Source organism: Bufo gargarizans, chromosome 1 (genome assembly GCF_014858855.1).
Source record: "Bufo gargarizans isolate SCDJY-AF-19 chromosome 1, ASM1485885v1, whole genome shotgun sequence".
Taxonomy (NCBI): domain Eukaryota; kingdom Metazoa; phylum Chordata; class Amphibia; order Anura; family Bufonidae; genus Bufo; species Bufo gargarizans.
The window spans coordinates 413,817,902-413,840,205 of record NC_058080.1 but is presented as its reverse complement, the minus strand read 5'-3'; positions in this window follow the sequence as shown (position 1 = coordinate 413,840,205).

Sequence of the window (22,304 nt, the reverse complement as noted above, 5' to 3'; positions counted from 1 at the left end):
GGTGGGTCAGCTCTCCCTGCCTGCCCAGCACTCCCTGTCTTCAAGACGATCTGAGCGGTAGTACGCAATGTGATACTGCCGGCATGAGAAAACCACTGAGAGCAGGAAGAGGGGGCTGCTTCAGGAGCGGCTGGCCGGGATGCAGCACACGGTGGCTCAGCTAGAGGGCGTCTGTCCCTGAAGCTGGAGAAGGACAGCTTCTCCAGTCTTGCTAGGAAGTAAGTTTCAGCACGCTGTATACCGGCATATGAGACGACACCCGGCGTATAAGAAATATAAAACGAAATCACAGAACTATAGTGGCCAATATGGGGGAACTGCCCAAGCCCCAAACACAGTAGCGTGTTTCTCATTGGGCGAGCAGTCCCACCACATGTGAACCACAAAAATACAGTGGCAAGTATGGGGGAGCTGCTCAAACCCCAAACACTGTAGCGTGTTTCTCATTGGGGGAGCAATCCCACCGCCTGTGGACCGCAGCAAACGACCATCCCGAGCAATTAATGCGTACAAAGGAGGACGCCAGCGCGGTCCACATGCACCCCAGAAGCATCCTACACAGACTGGAGCATTGTGCGGATGAAAATACAATTATATAAATCACTGAAAAAAGTTGCACCAAACGGATATATCACTGACTATACTAGCTGGTCATAGAAGCAGATATTAAAAGCTGAGACTTTTGCCAATATATTCCTGTCAGGAAGATATCGGAGCCCATCATGCACCACGTCACGGTCACTCAGCATGGCAAGGGGTCCTACCACTGCGCTAACTCTGGTGCACTAACTATGGTATGAACACGGTCTGAAGGTGATGAAATCCAGCTCACAGCCAAGCTTCCACACAACCGCATAGCAGGACAACTAATGCAATGTGAACAAAGCAAGACTGTGAGCCTGTCACGGCCACGGTTATGGTCGTGACTCCTTGGGAGCCGCATACAGTTGCCCGCGATTGTGGTTGTTGTGTCAACCGCAGCTGAGGCATAATGTAGTTGGCCTCAGTGCGGTTGCCGCGGACAACAGCTTTGTGTGCGGTTCCCGGGGAGTTGTGTGCGTGTGTGGATGTACTTTGTTTGTATGTCTGGTGTGCACTTGTTGTTGATTGGTGCGCACGTGCATCTTCCTTTCACAGTGGCTGCCCGTGGCAGCGTCTGGTATGTTGTACATGTGGTGGCAGTGTCCTGGCCTTCGGGCTGTCTTTCTGGAGGGCTGCCACCCATGTCGTTGCCAGCGGCAACAGCCACAGTGTGATCTGTTGGACACTTCCCCTGTCTGTGACTTTCCCTTCTGTGGTGCTGGAAGGGTTAACTCCCTTCCCAGTGTGTGAGTGATGTCACTGGGTGTGTCTGACTGTGGGTGTGGCTTCTTGGCCTATAAAGCCTGAGTGTCTTGCATGGTTCAGTAGGTTGCTTCAGCCCTGCTAGCTGGAGCAGCCTCCTGTGTATTTGACCTGCCAGTGAGAGCCACCACTGTGGTCATAGGTCTATGTTCAGGTCTATGTTCAGGTCTATGTTCAGGTCTAAGTGTATGTTTAAGTTTGCCGGTGTGTTTATTTTGTATGTTATATTCTGTTGGGACTTTCCTTTGTATTTGGTGCAGCTCACGGTTCTGGGTTCCTGCCTGCGCAGGGATCCAGTCAGCAAGGCTGTGGCAGGAGGGTGGAACTTGGTGTTCGCCTGCCGTTTCCATGAGACTGTTTATGTTCCCTCTTCCCCAACAGCTTGGCCATTAAGACTCCTGCTCCTCCGTGCCAAGGAGGAGTAGGTCGTCTTACCCAGCTCCTAGCTCAGGGATCTGCGGAGGGTAAGACAGGGCTCCGAGGTTCCTGCGCATGGGTCCTCCTACCTTAAAGGTCGGCCCATGCAGGTTAGGAGTTAGGGTCAGAGTAGGGATGCGTGAGGAGGTGACCTGCTCCCTATCCTGTGCTCATGGCCGAGTAGTCACTACAACACCTGGCATCTCACGGCTGAGGGTTTCCCCCATCCTCAGCCGTGACAGAGCCACACCCATATCAGACCATGTGATGGAGGTCTCCAGGTGCAGAAGAATGTTCAATTGCCAAATAAAGGCACACATTCAATACATATAAAACATAATCACAGAACTATAGTGGCCAATATGGGGGAACTGCCCAAGCCCCAAACACAGATGCACACCAAACTTCATTAGAGATCCGCCAACATTAGAATTGGCTGAAGTGCAGATGCTCCTGCTCCCCCCTGCCTTCCCTCAGAATCGCCAATCCAACCCAGTATACAACAACCAGCCAATCACAGCAAGCGATGTACCGGTATTTTCTGTGCACACTACATACAAAGCCTGCTTGGATTGGGTGGGTCAGCTCTCCCTGCCTGCCCAGCACTCCCTGTCTTCAAGACGATCTGAGCGGTAGTACGCAATGTGATACTGCCGGCATGAGAAAACCACTGAGAGCAGGAAGAGGGGGCTGCTTCAGGAGCGGCTGGCCGGGATGCAGCACACGGTGGCTCAGCTAGAGGGCGCCTGTCCCTGAAGCTGGAGAAGGACAGCTTCTACAGTCTTGCTAGGAAGTAAGTTTCAGCACGCTGTATACCGGCATATGAGACGACACCCGGCGTATAAGACGACCCCCGACTTTTGAGAAGATTTTCATGTGTTAAAAAGTAGTCTTATACGCAGGAATATACAGTACTCACCAGTTGTTTGTTTCTAGACACCCACTACTAGTTCAGTTTTTGTTTTGACTGTCCAGTAAACTGCACCTTAAATAGGATGAATTTAGCTGCTGTGCTGGTTTCAATTGATAAGTCCACCTCAGAGATTGAAAAAGCTTCCCTGACCCTGGATTTTTGGGCTGAAATTGAGTTCCTCATCCAATATCTTCACGAATCGAACCCTGAAAGTTATTTAGGAACTCTCTTCTAAAAGCAACATACTAAAAGTGGAATTTATCATTGTAGGTGTATTTGAAGTTAGTTTTTAGATTAGAACAACTGCAACACAAATTTATGAAAATGGCGCACAGTAATAATAAATGTGCAATGTGATTTCTATTTCAGTAAAAATACTCCGGAAGAATGCCTGGCATTTAGTTGCTCCTTTTTTGCGACTTTTTGAAACATTGCACTTCATAAATGTGCCACATGATCTATTCTGAAATTCTGGCTGAATTTTCACTCCAAATCAGTAGGTCATGCTGGAATGTGTCATGCCATCATTTAAAGTGCCTCTGATGAACCCCAAATAAAGTTCAGCTGCTCTAGTTGGTCTTTCCTGAAATTTTCTTAGTCGCATACCACAGCAAAAGCCATGGTCCACAGAGAGCTTCCAAATCATCAGAGCGTTCTCATTGTTAAAAGGTATCAGTCAGGAGAAGGGTACAAAAGAATTTCCAAGGCATTAGATATACCATGAAACACAGTGAAGACAGTCATCATCAAGTGGAGAAAATATGGCACAACGGTGACATTACCAAGAACTGGACGTCCCTCCAAAATTGATGAAAAGACGAGAAGAAAACTGGTCTGGGTGGCTACCAAGAGGCCCACAGTAACATTAAAGGAGCTGCAGGAATATCTGGCAAGTAATGGCTGTGTGTTATATGTGACAACAATCTGCCAAATTCTTCATATGTCTGGGCTATTGGTAGAGTGGCAAGACAAAAGCCTTTTCTTACGAAGAAAAACATCCAAGCCAGGCTACATTTTGCAAAGACACATCTGAAGTCTCCCAAAAGCATGTGGGAAAGGGTGTTATGATCTGACGAAACCAAGGTTGAACTTTTTCGCCATAATTCCAAAAGATATGTTTGGCGCAAAAACAACACTGCACATCACCAAAAGAACACCATAGCCACAGTGAAGCATGGTGGTGGCAGCATCATTCTTTGAGGCTGTTTTCCCTGGAGAGGGAATTATGTTCCAAATTGGCACAAAACCTTCAGCCTTCTGCTAGAAAACTGACCATGAGGAGGAACTTCATCTTTCAGCATGACAACGACCCAAAGCATACATCCAAATCAGCAAAGGAATGACTTTACCAAAAGAAGATTAAAGTTTTGGAATGGCCCGGCCAGAGACCAGACCTAAATCTGAGAGGGCTGTGCACAGGAGATGCCCTCGCAATCTGACAGATTTGGAGTGGGCAAATCTTGCCAAGTCAAAATGTGCCATGCTGATAGACTCATACATAAAAAGACAGTGCTGTAATAAAATAAAAAGGTGCTTCAACAAAGTATTAGTTTAAGGGTGTGCACACTTATGCATCCATATTATTTTATTTTTATATTTTGTCTTCCCTCTACCTAATGATTTCAGTTTGTTTTTCAATTGAGTTGTACAGTTTATAGGTCACATTACAGGTAGAAAAAGTTCTGAAATAATTTATCTTTTTCTAATTTTTTTACATCACAGAAACCTGACATTTTGACAGGGGTGTGTAGACTTTTTATATCCACTGCACATTAATGGCCCCAACCCCTACTTCTCATCCTTCTCCTCCTCCTCCACTTTCACCTCCAAATTATCTGCGTGTAGCACCAGTCAGCCATCAGCTGGTAGCTGAAAGCAGTGTAGCACTGCAGTGGGGAAGCATCAACAGGTCGTGCTGAAGCTGATATGTTTAGGGGACAAACAGCACACCGCTGCAGAGCTGTTGCAGGGGATAAAACAGCTCACCGGCTGTTGTGCAATGTGAGCACGACCAGGGAATCGACGTTCCACATGTTGGCCAGGTTTTGTGAGCAGCAGATGGCAGTAGTGGAATACCAGCTGCAACATGGTCGTCGCCTTTCCAGCCAGCTTCCGCTAATCAGTAGCGAGAAGTGGGCACGGATGGCTGACCTATGTGAGGTTTTAAGAAACTTTGAGGAATTAACACAGATGGTGAGCGGTGATTATCAGTGTAACCATCCCACTTCTGTGTGTACTCAAACGCTCGCTGCTCACAATTAAGGACGACGCTTTGCAGGTGGAAATTGGAGAATAAGACATTACACAGGGTGATAGCCAGACCACCCTCCATCCATCTTCTCAGCGTGAATTGGATGATGAAGAGGAGGAGGAGGATCAGGAGACAGTTGCCTTTGCTACAGAGGGTAGTACCCATGGAAGTTAAATTCCATCTGTTCAGCGTGGGTGGGCAGAAGAGGATGAGGAGATTGAGAGTGATCCTCCTGACGATGACAGAGAAGTCTTGCCTGTTGGTACTCTGGCACACATGACTGACTTCATGTTAGGCTGCCTTTCCCACGACCTGCGCGTTATACACATTTTAGACAACACGGATTACTGGTTGTTCACCCTTCTCGACCCCTGCTACAAAAATAACTTCTCATCTCTCATTCCTCTGGTGGAGAGGTCAAGCAAAACGGTGCTATATCAGAAGGTCCTTGTTGAAAAATCACTCCAAAGTTGGTAGTGCAGACATCCAAATGGATCATCGACATCACCGGGACGTGCGATTGCCTAGAAGTTATCTAGACTCACCTACAAGTCCAGTCTCAGTAGCCAAGAGTCTGGTCAACACAATCCTCACCATGACGGCACACTGGGTGAACGTTGTGAAGGCCGGGAGCAAGTCGGCTGCTGGCACCAGACTTGCCCTCCAATAGATCCTCGTTAATGGAAAGTGTACTTATTCCAATAACAGGGCCTCTTGTTAATTAGCGTCACTACCTCCCCGAGTTGGGAGTGGGTAATTGCTGCGTGTCTGCTGTCTTCCTTGGATACTTGTGCTTTAATAACTTGACCTACCCTCTCTGGGTGGTTCACAATTAGGAAAGAAAAGGGGCAAGGCAGCAACAGCCAGATTTAAGCCATTGACCTCCCTTGGATGTGGTAGCCGTTTCTCAGGCTCCCTCTCCGGTATCAAACCCTGATTCCCCGCTACCGTGATCACCATAGTAGGCGCAGAAAAGAACATCGAAAGTTGATAGGGCAGACATCCAAATGGATCGTCACCGTCACGGGGACGTGCAATCGCCAAGAGGTTATCTAGAGTCACCAATGCGGCAGCAGGCCCTCGCCCCTAATGCTTTAGATTGTCAGATCAGCAGGCCCTTGCTCCAAATGTTTTTGAGGGTCACCAGCAGGCCATCAATCATAATTTTTCAAAGGTGTGTATGATGCCCTCCTTTATGTGTAACAAAGGGTGTATTGTAGTGCTGGTTCCTTGTAATTTTTGCCAGCCCTTTCACTTAGTGCATAGGCTTTATGAGTGTAGGAGTCCCACTACCTGAACTATTGTACCACAATGTGAATAAGGCCCTCCATTATGTGATATACAGGTTGTATCAGAGTAACTCTTACTTGTAATGTTTGGCAGCACGTGCACTTTATATACAAGTAAATATACATAAAAGAATGTTTCTTAACAATTTTTACTCTAAATTTTTTTTTTTTTGTTTTGTTTTGTGCGTATTATTGTCAATCTGTAAAAGTGGCGTACTACTCGGACAAAATGGTTCCCAGCAGCAACCTGGGAGTCCAAGATGCATCCAGACATCCTCCCCATGTTTTTCCCGAACCATTTCGGTGGTGTTTCCATAAATTTATGACCTTTTCCTATAAACCAGGCACCCTCCCCTCTTTAGAGCAGGGGGTGCCTCATTTAATGCTCGGGCTCTCCCATTGACTTCCAGGCCGAGCATCCCGATGTGTTCGGCCAGAGCACCCCAGCACTTTGGTGCTCGATCAACACTATATGTGACCCCAGCAATGCTGGAAGTTCAGAACAGGAGCTTGTCTAAAAGAGGCCTAAGTGTTGGAAATAGTAATTGATCCACTTGTCTTTTTGCAATTTGATTAGCTTGTTTTGGTTGTCAGTTGACTCTGGAGGTCCGTGTAAGGAAAAATGTGCACATGTAGTCATCCTTTCCCAGATAATGTTGTATGAGTCTTAGGACTGCGTGAAGGACACTTTAATGTCTTCTGAAGGAATCATGCTTATTCATACTTATACAGAGTCGGATTTCAGGCAGGTCATCTCTAACTGCTCCAAATTGAACATTTAGACAGCAGATGTGGGAAATCCTAATTGCACATACAGTAATATGGTAAATCAACTCAGTGTAACAGAAATTTGGTTCCTTATTATAAACATGTGCCTTTCTGTCTGCAGCTGCCACTGTATATTGTAAACAGGCTGTTTTTCCAGGATTATTAATTTCAGTAAATGTGGCAATACGCTTGTACTCTACTACAAGGCGCAAGCAGCAGCAGTTATTTTTGGCACTAGCCATGGAATTCCAATGAATGATCTGATCTCAGAACATAAAAAGCCAACATCTTCCATTTTAATTATGGCAAGCTGCTGTGCATTATGTGTTAACCATCAGCCTTGTCATGTGGGTGTGGTTGCGGCCACAAATATTGTCAGTCTGCTGCTGCCAACAAAAGAATTAGCAAAGTAATGATTCCCATACCATTTAGGTTTCAATCATTTTTTATGAGAACAGTTACTAATGTTCCCATTTTGTAAGAGTCTTTTGAATACATTTTGCATTTTTTTCCTTTAATCCTTTAATACATTTAATGATGTTTGGGGTGTTAAAGGAGCATATAGTTGTTGTAGTGTTGAGCGAATCGAAGTGTCCGAAGTGGACTTCGATATGAATTTCAGGGAAAATTTGAATTGCTGCGAAGCCGAATTTCCTCAAGCTTCGTGGTAACAAATTGATTTCCCCTTAAATGTGGTAAAAAAATCATGATCACCTCATCCATTTGAGCGCAAAGAGCCCACCACTGCAATCTTGATTGAAGATTTTGCACGAAATCTCATACATGGTGATGTATGAGGTCACCACGCAGGCCAATGTGATAACATCATTATAAACAAGATATTTATTGATGCTAGAGACACTGCAAATTGCCAGGGTAAAGCCACATGTAGCAGAAATTCTATTGTGGATTTTCAGCAGATTTTATTGTGGCTATACAGTGGATTTCACCATAAACATTGCAAGGGCTTAATCTGTGATGGATATCTGCAGCATAAATTGATATGGTGCAGATTTGAAACTTCAGAGTGGGGACATCCTAAAACATTTAATGTAAAATGGCTTAATGTAGCTTAATGTACCATAATGTGCCTAAATCTCAATCACCTGGAAACTTTGCACAACATAAGTTCCCAGCTTCCCAAACCTATCCTGGAAATTTAATGGATTTTGGCTACCCACAAGGCAAATGAGTGACATTAAGCTTGTTTTTTGGGGAGCTTAATGTGGCTTAACATACAAAAAACAACTCAAATGTTAACCAATTTCCCCCAAACTTCCCATCCCACTAGACTCTCTCTATGCCAACATATTCTGAAGATTTGGTGACATTGGATAAAACATACCAAAAGTTATTCACATTAAACTATTTATTCCTTTTTATAAAACATTTAGCTTAATGTAAAAAGAGCTTAATGTATCATAATGTGCCTAAACCTCAATCAATTGCCTTTGCACAGCCTAAGATCTCAGCTTCCCAAACCTATCCCGGAAGTTTCATTAATTTTGGTTACATACAAGGCAAATGAGTGACATTAAGCTTGTTTTTTGGGAGCTTAATGTGGCTTAACATCAGGGCCGGCGTCAGAACCCGACATACCCGGGCAAGTGCCGGGGCCCACTGTAAGTTAGGGGGCCCACTCATCTCCGCGGCGTGGTGGCGGCCCCTTTAAAATTTTTACATACAGCCATTCATGCTGCGCAGCGCCCGCCGCCCAGCCCCTCTCTCACATGATCTTCTGAGTACTCCAGGCACTGCAGGCAGTTTCCACACAGATCATCATCTGAGTCTGACTGCTGTAAGCCCGCCCTCAGCCAGCAGCAGAAGATACAGAACTTGAAGACAGGACTCATAGCCGAGTCCAGAGCAGGAAACCTGGCGCCCAGGCAGGCCAGCCCAGAGGAAAGCTGAATGCTGCTGCTGGACTCGGTTTAAATTTAGGAAGAATTCAGGTGAACTAGTAAGTTAGTAACTGTCACAAAACATTCACAGACACAGACCAAGACCAGTTCTTGTATTATGACATGGGGGGCCTGCCGCCTGGGGGCTGGGTTATCTACAGTGCCACTAGACTAGTCTACACCAAAACACCTAAATAAAGGCTCAAAGGAGCCAATAATTGAATAAAGAACAATTACCATGTGTTGCACTTGCTTTGCTCTTGCTCAGCATCAGCAGCACACATGCCTGTAAGGCCAAATGCGCACGGCCGTGAGCGGTCCGTGGTATCCCGGCCTGGCATCCTTCTGAGAGCAGGAGCGCACGGCGTCATTGGTTGCTATGACACCGTGCGCTTCATGCCGCCACTGCACTACGTAATACACTCGTATGATCTATACGAGTGTATTACTGTAGTGCAGCGGCGGCATGAAGCGCACGTTGTCATAGCAGCAACCAATGACACTGTGCGCTCCTGCTCTCAGCAGGATACCAGGCCGGGTTACCACGGACTGCTCACGGCCATGTGCATTCGGCCTAAAAACACAATGTAAACTCCTATAAGAAAATACCAGAACGCATGAAATCAATTATACAGTTTATTTGCAAAAATTCATAAGAGGAAATTTTCCTTTTATGAATTTTTGCCAATAAAGTGTATTATTGATTATTATTTTCTTATAGGAGTTTATGTTTTAAGCCTCATGCACACGGCCGTTGTGTGCCCATGGCTGTATTGCGGCCCGCATAAGGCAGGTCCGCATTGCAATACACGGGCACCGGCCCATGTGCACTCCGCATCACAGATGAGATACAGCTGTCACTGTGATTTTGTAGTAAAATGATCACAGAGAGGCAAAGAGCATTATCAATCATGTTAATGCTCCGTGTCTCTGCTGTCCGGAACGGGGCTTGGCACTCTTTCACGCAGCTGATTACCCGCACGGCATCCACTCGGATGAAAGAGCCCTTAGGCCCCTTGCAGACTAGCGTTCCTCCTGCAGCGAGTCCACATCGCAGCACTCGGCCTGACTTCCCAGCGCTGCCAGAGGTCACATAGCATTATATTGATTTATGATCTAACCCTTAAAATTCTGTAATGTATTGGATAACACTGGCATAATGCTGTTAGCGTCATCTAATACATTCCAGGACTCTAAGGGTTACATAGCATCATAAATCAATATAATGCTATGTGAATCCCATCAGTGCTAGGAGGTCAGGCCGGGTGCTGCGATGCGGACTCGCTGCGGGAGGAACGCTCGTCTGCAAGGGGCCTTAGCACAGGGGGGCCCACTGAGGCTTTATCGCCCAAGGGCCCACATGAACCTGGAGCCAGCCCTGCTTAACATACAAAAAACAACCAAGATGTATAGGAGCACAGGCTGACACTGGGTATTAGAACAACAGCTGAATAGTTATAGGCATGAGATCTTCAGTAGGAGAAACACCAGACTTCTCCTGAGGTCCATTTCAGTACCATGTACCTTCGGTAGACATCCAGGTTCTCTGGTCCTCCTCCCCAATAAGCATATGAGGCCTCCTGTAGGCTTCAGACCTAGTCAAACTTTTCCTACACTTGAGCATTCCCAACCTCAGACCAAACCTGGAGAGAGACTGAACTAAGACCTGGAAAAAGATAGTAACCACATACATTTATAACCAGCCTTGGTAGCAGGGTGCACATGGGAAGGTTTACAACAACACCTGCCAGCTGGCCTGCAACAAAACAAATTACCCTGTCTAACAGTATACATTAAAAGCTGAGGTTTTAGTTGCACAAACCTTTGGCCAAAAATATGTAAAAGCCACACTGCCACCATCAAGGCACCTCTGCAAAGTGTGGTCCTAGCTCTATTTATATGAGTCTCCAAATGGGAGCATATTGATTCAGTCGATAAATTAAATGCAGGTGTACCTAGAGGTAGCCTACTCCTCCTCACAAGGTGCAGGGACTCATTGGAGGCCCAGCAACCACAGATCCATGCTGGGATCCCCAGTGCGTCACCACATCCAAAATAGACTAAGACCTGAGTGGGAACTATTGCTGATCCTGTGGCTAGCTTTGTGAATAATACTTTACATTTCTACTAGCCTCTGCACAAAAGGTAGTAGGGGCTATGTGAGCCTAACGTCACTCAATAAGAAAACTTAGGTTGTGCAAATTTTGAAGGCAATTAATTCAGGTTTATGTCCATTATGGTACTTTAAGCTCTTTTTACATTAAGCTGTTCACATTAAATGTTTTAGGATGGGAATAAAATAGTTTAATGTGAATAACTTTTGGTATGTTTTCTCAAATGACCCAAAATCTTCAGAATATGTTGGCATAGAGAGAGTCTTGTAGTATAGGAGGTTTGAGGGAGATCGGTTAACATCTAAGTTGTTTTTTGTACGTTAAGCCACATTAAGCTCCCCAAAAAACAAGCTTAATGAGGACCTTTCATCTGACAAAAAATTGTGATTTAAGTATCCTGATATATACAGCAGCGCCCAGGGATCTCACTGCACTTACAATTATCCCTGGGCGCCGCTCCGTTCTCCCGCTATGCCCTCCGGTATGTTCAGTCACTTGGTTATAGTAGGCGGAGACTAAGGGACTTGGTTATAGTTCTTGTTTTCCTGGGCGTCTCCTTCTCCTAGGCTGTAGCGCTGGCCAATCGCAGCACAGGGCTCACAGCCTGGGAGGTTTTTTCTCCCAGGCTGTGAGCTCTGCGCTGCGATTGGCCAGTGCTACAGCCTAGGAGGAGTAGACGCCCAGGAGAACAAGGGTAGTCTCCTCCTACTATAACCAAGTGACCGAATATACCCAAGGGCATAGCAGGGGAACGGATTGGCGCCCAGGGATAATAGTAAGTGCAGTGAGATCCCTGGGTGCAGCTGTACAGATAATGACACTTGGTTCACAATTTTTTGCCAAATGAAAGGTCCTCTTTAATGACACTCATTTGCCTTGTGAGTAGCCAAAATCCATGAAACTTCCAGAATAGGTTTGTGAAGCTAAGATCTTAGGTTAAGATCTTAGGTGTTGCAAAGTTTCAAGGCAATTGATTGAGGTTTAGGCACATTATGGTAAAATAAGCTCTTTTTACGTTAAAGGGATTCTGTCACCTCGTTTTCGGTTATAGAGCTGCGGACATGCACGGCTAGATCACCATTAGCATGTCAGCAATATACCGGTCCTATAGGGCTGTGTCCCTTTTATTTTGTTTAAAAAATTATTTTAGAGATATGTAAATGAGCGAACGAGCTCGCGCATCGCGAGATTATGGCAATCTAACTGTGACGAAAGGAGGAGATTTGGAGGACATAGGCGTGGCTAGGCACCAGGAAGGTTAGTGCAGCCCCTTGGGCTCCTTACAAAGCTCATTTACATATCTCTCAAATCATTTTTTAAACAAAATAAAAGGACACAGCCCCATAGGACCGGTATATAGCCGTGCATGTCCGCATCTCTATAACCTAAAACGAGGTGACAGAATCCCTTTAAGCTAAATGTTTTTGAAAAGGAATAAAATAGTTTATTGTAAATAATGTTTGGTATGTTATATCAAATGACCCAAAATATGTAGAATATGTTGGCATAGAGAGAATCTAGTAGGATGGGAAGTTTTGGGGAAAATTGGTTAACATCTGAGTTGTATTTTGCATGTTAAACCACATTAAGCTCCCCAAAAAACAAGCTTAATGTCACTCATTTGCTTTGTGGGTAGCCAAAATCCATGAAACTTCCGGGATAGGTTTGGAAAGCTGAGATCTTAGGTTGTGCAAAGTTTCAAGGCAATTGATTGAGGTTTAGGCACATTATAGTACATTAAGCTACAGTAAGCCATTTTCACATTAAATGTTTTTGGATGCCCCTCAGCGTGTCGATAAAATTTCTTAAAATCTCATTCACTCTGCTGGTACTGTAAAATGCTGCAGATTAGAATGTGCACATCTACTGCAGAAAATCTGATGCATATCCACTATTGATGAACATACACTAAAACATATTAACAGGATTCATTGGATATGCTTATTAATATAATATACATTAGTGTCAAAATATTCGACAGGCTGTTCCATTAGAGGAACAGCCTGTCGGAGTTCATATTATCTGGCATAGCCAGATACTACCTTTCCCAGTCGGAGTCCATTGACTATTAGTGTTGAGCGTGAATATTTGAATTATGAATTTTAATCTCGAATATTGGCACTTTGAGAATTCGCAAATACTTTGAATATACTTTCGTCTTTTTTTTCCATATGAACATGATTCCTCCCTGCTTTTTACTTGTGGGCCAATGACTCACTGATGTTCAGATGGGGAAAAAAAATTACGACTATTCTAAAAAACAAATATAGCACTATATTAGCTACCATATATTCCTCTATATTAGTTTTTTTTAGAATAATCGCTATATTAGTATATATATATTTTTTTACTATTACGAATATTCTAAAAAATTTATATATGGTAATATAGCGCCGGACACTGATCCATCCCTACTTTTAGCTTGTGGGCGTATATGTAGAATATACTATCTTCTAAATATTCACCCACAAGCTAAAACTCTTAAATGGGGCAAAAAATATGGTATGACTGTATATATACAGTGGATATAAAAATTCTACACACCCCTGTCATCATTTAAAGGGCCTCTGATTAACCCCAAATAAAGTTCAGCTGCTCTAGTTGGTCTTTCCTGAAATTTTCTTAGTCGCATCCTACAGAAAAAGCCATGGTCCACAGAGAGCTTCTAAAGCATCAGAGGGATCTCATTGTTAAAAGGTATCAGTCAGGAGAAGGGTGCAAAATAATTTCCAAAGCATTAGATATACAGTGCTGCCCATAATTATTCATACCCCTGGCAAATTTTGACTTAAAGTTACTTTTATTCAACCGGCAAGTAATTTTTTTTTACAGGAAATGACATAGGTGTCTCCCAAAAGATAACAAGACGATCTACAAAAGGCATTATTGTGGGAAAAAACATTTCTCAGCTTTTATTTACATTTGAGCAAAAAGTGTCCAGTCCAAAATTATTCATACCCTTCTCAATAATCAATAAAAAAAGCCTTTATTGGCTGTTACAGCAATCAGACGCTTCCTATAATTACAGACTAGCTTTTTGCAGGTCTCCACAGGTATTTTTGCCCATTCATCTTTAGCAATGAGCTCCAAATATTTCAGGTTGGAGGATCTTCTTGCCATCACCCTGATCTTTAGCTCCCTCCACAGATTCTCAATTGGATTCCAGTCTGGACTCTGGCTGGGCCACTCCAAAGCGTTAATGTTGTTGTCTGCTAACCATTTCTTCACCACTTTTGCTGTGTGTTTTGGGTCATTGTCATGCTGAAATGTCCACCCGTGCCCAAGGCCAAGTTTCTCTGCAGACTGCCTGATGTTGTCGTTGAGAATCCTCATGTATTGCTTATTTTTCATGGTGTCGTTTACTGTGATTAGGTTCCCTGGTCCATTGGCTGAAAAACACACCCAAAGCATTAGTTTCCCACCACCATGTTTCACAGTGGGGATGGTGTTCTTTGGGTTGAAGGCTTCTCCTTTTTTACGCCAAATGAAGGAAACATCATTGTGACCAAACAATTAAATTTTTGTTTCATCTGACCATAACACAGAAGACCAGAAGTCTTCTTCTTTGTCCAGATGAGCTTTTGCAAAGGCAAAACAAGCTTTTGTGTGCCATATCTGGAGAAGTGGCGTTCTCCTTGGTCTGCAGTGTGCAGTGTCCGTGGGATTGTCTGCCTTGAGACATTGCCCCCAGCAGAGCCCAGATTAACCAGGACCTTGGTGGTGATCCTTGGATTCTTTTTCACCTCTCTAACTATCCTCCTGGCCAGCACAGGTGTCACTTTTGGCTTCCGACCACGTCCTCTGAGATTTTCCACAGTGCGGAACATCTTGTATTTTCTGCTCAAATGTATATAAAAACTGAGAAATGTTTTTTTCCCCCACAATAATGCCTCTTGTAGATCGTCTTATTATCTTTTGGGAGACACCTATGTCATTTCCCGTCAAAAAATGACTTGCTGGTAGAGTTGAGCGAACACCTGGATGTTCGGGTTCGAGAAGTTCGGCCGAACATCCCGGAAATGTTCGGGTTCGGGATCCGAACCCGATCCGAACTTCGTCCCGAACCCGAACCCCATTGAAGTCAATGGGGACCCGAACTTTTCGGCACTAAAAAGGCTGTAAAACAGCCCAGGAAAGAGCTAGAGGGCTGCAAAAGGCAGCAACATGTAGGTAAATCCCCTGCAAACAAATGTGGATAGGGAAATGAATTAAAATAAAAATTAAATAAATAAAAATTAACCAAAATCAATTGGAGAGAGGTTCCATAGCAGAGAATCTGGCTTCCCGTCACCCACCACTGGAACAGTCCATTCTCAGATATTTAGGCCCCGGCACCCAGGCAGAGGAGAGAGGTCCCGTAACAGAGAATCTGTCTTCATGTCAGCAGAGAATTAGTCTGCATGTCATAGCAGAGAATGAGGCTTCACGTCAGCCACCACTGCAACAGTCCATTGGCATATATTTAGGCCCAGCACCCAGGCAGAGGAGGGAGGTCCCGTAACAGAGAATCTGTCTTCATGTCAGCAGAGAATTAGTCTGCATGTCATAGCAGAGAATGAGGCTTCACGTCAGCCACCACTGCAACAGTCCATTGGCATATATTTAGGCCCAGCACACACACAGGCAGAGGAGAGAGGTCCCGTAACAGAGAATCTGGCTTCATGTCAGCAGAGAATCAGTCTGCATGTCATAGCAGAGAATGAGGCTTCACGTCAGCCACCACTGCAACAGTCCATTGGCATATATTTAGGCCCAGCACACACACAGGCAGAGGAGAGAGGTCCCGTAACAGAGAATCTGGCTTCATGTCAGCAGAGAATCAGTCTGCATGTCATAGCAGAGAATGAGGCTTCACGTCAGCCACCACTGCAACAGTCCATTGGCATATATTTAGGCCCAGCACCCAGGCAGAGGAGGGAGGTCCCGTAACAGAGAATCTGTCTTCATGTCAGCAGAGAATTAGTCTGCATGTCATAGCAGAGAATGAGGCTTCACGTCAGCCACCACTGCAACAGTCCATTGGCATATATTTAGGCCCAGCACACACACAGGCAGAGGAGAGAGGTCCCGTAACAGAGAATCTGGCTTCATGTCAGCAGAGAATCAGTCTGCATGTCATAGCAGAGAATGAGGCTTCACGTCAGCCACCACTGCAACAGTCCATTGGCATATATTTAGGCCCAGCACACACACAGGCAGAGGAGAGAGGTCCCGTAACAGAGAATCTGGCTTCATGTCAGCAGAGAATCAGTCTGCATGTCATAGCAGAGAATGAGGCTTCACGTCAGCCACCACTGCAACAGTCCATTGGCATATATTTAGGCCCAGCACCCAGGCAGAGGAGGGAGGTCCCGTAACAGAGAATCTGTCTTCATGTCAGCAGAGAATTAGTCTGCATGTCATAGCAGAGAATGAGGCTTCACGTCAGCCACCACTGCAACAGTCCATTGGCATATATTTAGGCCCAGCACCCAGGCAGAGGAGGGAGGTCCCGTAACAGAGAATCTGTCTTCATGTCAGCAGAGAATTAGTCTGCATGTCATAGCAGAGAATGAGGCTTCACGTCAGCCACCACTGGAACAGTCCATTCTCAGATATTTAGGCCCCGGCACCCAGGCAGAGGAGAGAGGTCCCGTAACAGAGAATCTGTCTTCATGTCAGCAGAGAATTAGTCTGCATGTCATAGCAGAGAATGAGGCTTCACGTCAGCCACCACTGCAACAGTCCATTGGCATATATTTAGGCCCAGCACCCAGGCAGAGGAGAGAGGTCCCGTAACAGACAATCTGGCTTCATGTCAGCAGAGAATCAGTCTGCATGTCATAGCAGAGAATCAGGCTTCACGTCACCCACCACTGCAACAGTCCATTGTCATAAATTTAGGCCCAGCACTAGTGTTGAGCGGCATGTCCCATATTCGAATTCGCGAAATTTTGTGAATATTCGAAAGAATATTCGTAAAATATTCGCGATTATTCAAATTCGTTATTATTTCGCATATGCGATAATTCGAATTATCGCATAATACATATGCTATGCAAAATTCACATGTGCGCTAATGAAATCGCCTTACGAAGATTCGCAACTCAATTCAATCACTAATGTATGAATGCAATGCCCTTTGCCTCTGTTCTGGGACAAGTGTAGATATTCGCATGTGCGCTAATAAAATCGCCTTACGAAGATTCGCACCTCAATCACTTTCTAGGGAATGTGAGACTTTTGGGAATCAATCGAGATACAGTGGGGGGTGATGACAGTAGTTGACAGAGTACAGATCAATGTAATCTGTAAGGTGGAAAGTAAAATAAAAAATACGAATATTCGTAAATCGACTTTTACGAAGTTCTACGTATTCGCGAATATGGTGCTATACTATATGAATGCACAGGCCTTTGCCTCTCTGTTCTGGGGACAAGTGTAGATATTTGCATTTGCGTTAATAAAATCGCCTTACGAAGATTCGCAGCTCAATTCAATCACTAATGTATGAATGCAAAGCCCTTTGCCTCTGTTCTGGGACAAGTGTAGATATTCGCATGTGCGCTAATAAAATCGCCTTACGAAGATTCGCAACTCAATTCACTAATGTATGAATGCAAAGCCCTTTGCCTCTGTTCTGGGACGTGCCGATATTCGCATGTGCGCTAATAAAATCGCCTTACGAAGATTCGCGCCTCAATCACTTTCTAGGCAATGTGAGTAAGATCTGAGCTGTTGGACCTTTGGGAAACAATCAATTATATGTGTACTGTAATTTTGTGGGGGGGGGGGGGAAACAAAAAACGAATATTCGTTTTTACGAATATATAGCACTATATTCGAAATATTCGCGAAATCGCGAAGTTGCGATATTCGCGAAAAAAATTTGCTTTTCGAATATTCGCGCTCAACACTACCCAGCACCCAGGCAGAGGAGAGAGGTCCCGTAACAGAGAATCTGGCTTCATGTCAGCAGAGAATCAGTCTTCATATCATAGCAGAGAATCAGGCTTCACGTCACCCACCACTGTAAGAGTCAATTTTCATAAATTTAGGCCCAGAACCCAGGCAGAGGAGAAAGGTCCCGTAACAGACAATCTGGCTTCATGTCAGCAGAGAATCAGTCTTCATATCATAGCAGAGAATCAGGCTTCACGTCACCCACCACTGCAACAGTCAATTGTCATAAATTTAGGCCCAGCACCCAGGCAGAGGAGAGAGCTCCCGTAACAGAGGATCTGGCTTCATGTCAGCAGAGAATCAGTCTGCATGTCATAGCAGAGAATGAGGCTTCACGTCACCCACCACTGCAACAGTCCATTGGCATATATTTAGGCCTAGCACACAGGCAGAGCAGAGAGGTCCCGTAACAGACAATCTGGCTTCATGTCAGCAGAGAATCAGTCTGCATGTCATAGCAGAGAATGAGGCTTCACGTCACCCACCACTGCAACAGTCCATTGGCATATATTTAGGCCTAGCACACAGGCAGAGCAGAGAGGTCCCGTAACAGACAATCTGGCTTCATGTCAGCAGAGAATCAGTCTGCATGTCATAGCAGAGAATGAGGCTTCACGTCACCCACCACTGCAACAGTCCATTGGCATATATTTAGGCCTAGCACACAGGCAGAGCAGAGAGGTCCCGTAACAGACAATCTGGCTTCATGACAGCAGAGAATCAGTCTGCATGTCATAGCAGAGAATGAGGCTTCACGTCAGCCACCACTGCAACAGTCCATTGGCATATATTTAGGCCTAGCACACAGGCAGAGCAGAGAGGTCCCGTAACAGACAATCTGGCTTCATGACAGCAGAGAATCAGTCTGCATGTCATAGCAGAGAATCAGGCTTCACGTCAGCCACCACTGCAACAGTCCATTGTCATAAATTTAGGCCCAGCACCCAGGCAGAGGAGAGAGGTCCCGTAACAGAGAATCTGGCTTCATGTCAGCAGAGAATCAGTCTTCATATCATAGCAGAGAATCAGGCTTCACGTCACCCACCACTGTAAGAGTCAATTTTCATAAATTTAGGCCCAGAACCCAGGCAGAGGAGAAAGGTCCCGTAACAGACAATCTGGCTTCATGTCAGCAGAGAATCAGTCTTCATATCATAGCAGAGAATCAGGCTTCACGTCACCCACCACTGCAACAGTCCATTGGCATATATTTAGGCCTAGCACACAGGCAGAGGAGAGGTTCATTCAACTTTGGGTAGCCTCGCAATATAATGGTAAAATGAAAATAAAAATAGGATTGAATGAGGAAGTGCCCTGGAGTCCAATAATATATGGTTATGGGGAGGTAGTTAATGTCTAATCTGGACAAGGGACGGACAGGTCCTGTGGGATCCATGCCTGGTTCATTTTTATGAACGTCAGCTTGTCCACATTGGCTGTAGACAGGCGGCTGCGTTTGTCTGTAATGACGCCCCCTGCCGTGCTGAATACACGTTCAGACAAAACGCTGGCTGCCGGGCAGGCCAGCACCTCCAAGGCATAAAAGGCTAGCTCTGGCCACGTGGACAATTTAGAGACCCAGAAGTTGAATGGGGCCGAACCATCAGTCAGTACGTGGAGGGGTGTGCACACGTACTGTTCCACCATGTTAGTGAAATGTTGCCTCCTGCTAACACGTTGCGTATCAGGTGGTGGTGCAGTTAGCTGTGGCGTGTTGACAAAAGTTTTCCACATCTCTGCCATGCTAACCCTGCCCTCAGAGGAGCTGGCCGTGACACAGCTGCCTTGGCGACCTCTTGCTCCTCCTCTGCCTTGGCCTTGGGCTTCCACTTGTTCCCCTGTGACATTTGGGAATGCTCTCAGTAGCGTGTCTACCAACGTGCGCTTGTACTCGCGCATCTTCCTATCACGCTCCAGTGCAGGAAGTAAGGTGGGCACATTGTCTTTGTAGCGTGGATCCAGCAGGGTGGCAACCCAGTAGTCCGCACAGGTTAAAATGTGGGCAACTCTGCTGTCGTTGCGCAGGCACTGCAGCATGTAGTCGCTCATGTGTGCCAGGCTGCCCAGGGATAAGGACAAGCTGTCCTCTGTGGGAGGCGTATCGTCATCGTCCTGCCTTTCCCCCCAGCCACGCACCAGTGATGGACCCGAGCTGCGTTGGGTGCCACCCCGCTGTGACCATGCTTCATCCTCATCCTCCTCCACCTCCTCCTCATCCTCGTCCTCCTCGTCCTCCAGTAGTGGGCCCTGGCTGGCCACATTTGTACCTGGCCTCTGCTGTTGCCAAAAACCTCCCTCTGAGTCACTTCGAAGAGACTGGCCTGAAAGTGCTAAAAATGACCCCTCTTCCTCCTCCTCCTCCTCCTCCTCCTGGGCCACCTCCTCTTCCATCATCGCCCTAAGTGTTTTCTCAAGGAGACATAGAAGTGGTATTGTAACGCTGATAACGGTGTCATCGCCACTGGCCATGTTGGTGGAGTACTCGAAACAGCGCAACAGGGCACACAGGTCTCGCATGGAGGCCCAGTCATTGGTGGTGAAGTGGTGCTGTTCTGTAGTGCGACTGACCCGTGCGTGCTGCAGCTGAAACTCCACTATGGCCTGCTGCTGCTCGCACAGTCTGTCCAGCATGTGCAAGGTGGAGTTCCACCTGGTGGGCACGTCGCATATGAGGCGGTGAGCGGGAAGGCCGAAGTTACGCTGTAGCGCAGACAGGCGAGCAGCAGCAGGATGTGAACGCCGGAAGCGCGAACAGACGGCCCGCACTTTATGCAGCAGCTCTGACATGTCGGGGTAGTTGTGAATGAACTTCTGCACCACCAAATTCAGCACATGCGCCAAGCAAGGGATGTGCGTCAAATTGGCTAGTCCCAGAGCTGCAACGAGATTTCGCCCATTATCACACACCACCAGGCCGGGCTTGAGGCTCACCGGCAGCAACCACTCGTCGGTCTGTTGTTCTATACCCCGCCACAACTCCTGTGCGGTGTGGGGCCTGTCCCCCAAACATATGAGTTTCAGAATGGCCTGCTGACGTTTACCCCGGGCTGTGCTGAAGTTGGTGGTGAAGGTGTGTGGCTGACTGGATGAGCAGGTGGAAGAAGAGGAGGAGGAAGCCGAGAAGGAGGAGGTGGCAACAGGAGGCAAAGAATGTTGCCCTGCGATCCTTGGCGGCGGAAGGACGTGCGCCAAACAGCTCTCCGCCTGGGGCCCAGCTGCCACTACATTTACCCAGTGTGCAGTTAGGGAGATATAGCGTCCCTGGCCGTGCTTACTGGTCCACGTATCTGTGGTTAGGTGGACCTTGCTACAGATGGCGTTGCGCAGTGCACACTTGATTTTATCGGATACTTGGTTGTGCAGGGAAGGCACGGCTCTCTTGGAGAAGTAGTGCCGGCTGGGAACAACATACTGTGGGACAGCAAGCGACATGAGCTGTTTGAAGCTGTCTGTGTCCACCAGCCTAAATGACAGCATTTCATAGGCCAGTAGTTTAGAAATGCTGGCATTCAGGGCCAGGGATCGAGGGTGGCTAGGTGGGAATTTACGCTTTCTATCAAATGTTTGTGAGATGGAGAGCTGAACGCTGGCGTGTGACATGGTTGAGACGCTTGGTGACGGAGGTGGTGGTGGTGGTGTTGGTGGTACATCCCCTGTTTGCTGGGCGGCAGGTGCCAACGTTCCTCCAGAGGCGGAGGAAGAGGCCGAGGCGGCAGCAGCAGAATAGGCCGAGGCGGCAGCAGCAGAAGAGGTAGCAGGGGGAGCCTGAGTGACTTCCTTGGTTTTAAGGTGTTTACTCCACTGCAGTTCATGCTTTGCATGCAGGTGCCTGGTCATGCAGGTTGTGCTCAGGTTCAGAACGTTAATGCCTCGCTTCAGGCTCTGATGGCACAGCGTGCAAACCACTCGGGTCTTGTCGTCAGCACATTGTTTGAAGAAGTGCCATGCCAGGGAACTCCTTGAAGCTGCCTTTGGGGTGCTCGGTCCCAGATGGCGGCGGTCAGTAGCAGGCGGAGTCTCTTGGCGGCGGGTGTTCTGCTTTTGCCCACTGCTCCCTCTTTTGCTACGCTGTTGGCTCGGTCTCACCACTGCCTCTTCCTCCGAACTGTGAAAGTCAGTGGCACGACCTTCATTCCATGTGGGGTCTAGGACCTCATCGTCCCCTGCATCGTCTTCCACCCAGTCTTGATCCCTGACCTCCTGTTCAGTCTGCACACTGCAGAAAGACGCAGCAGTTGGCACCTGTGTTTCGTCATCATCAGAGACATGCTGAGGTGGTATTCCCATGTCCTCATCATCAGGAAACATAAGTGGTTGTGCGTCAGTGCATTCTATGTCTTTCACCGCTGGGGAAGGGCTAGGTGG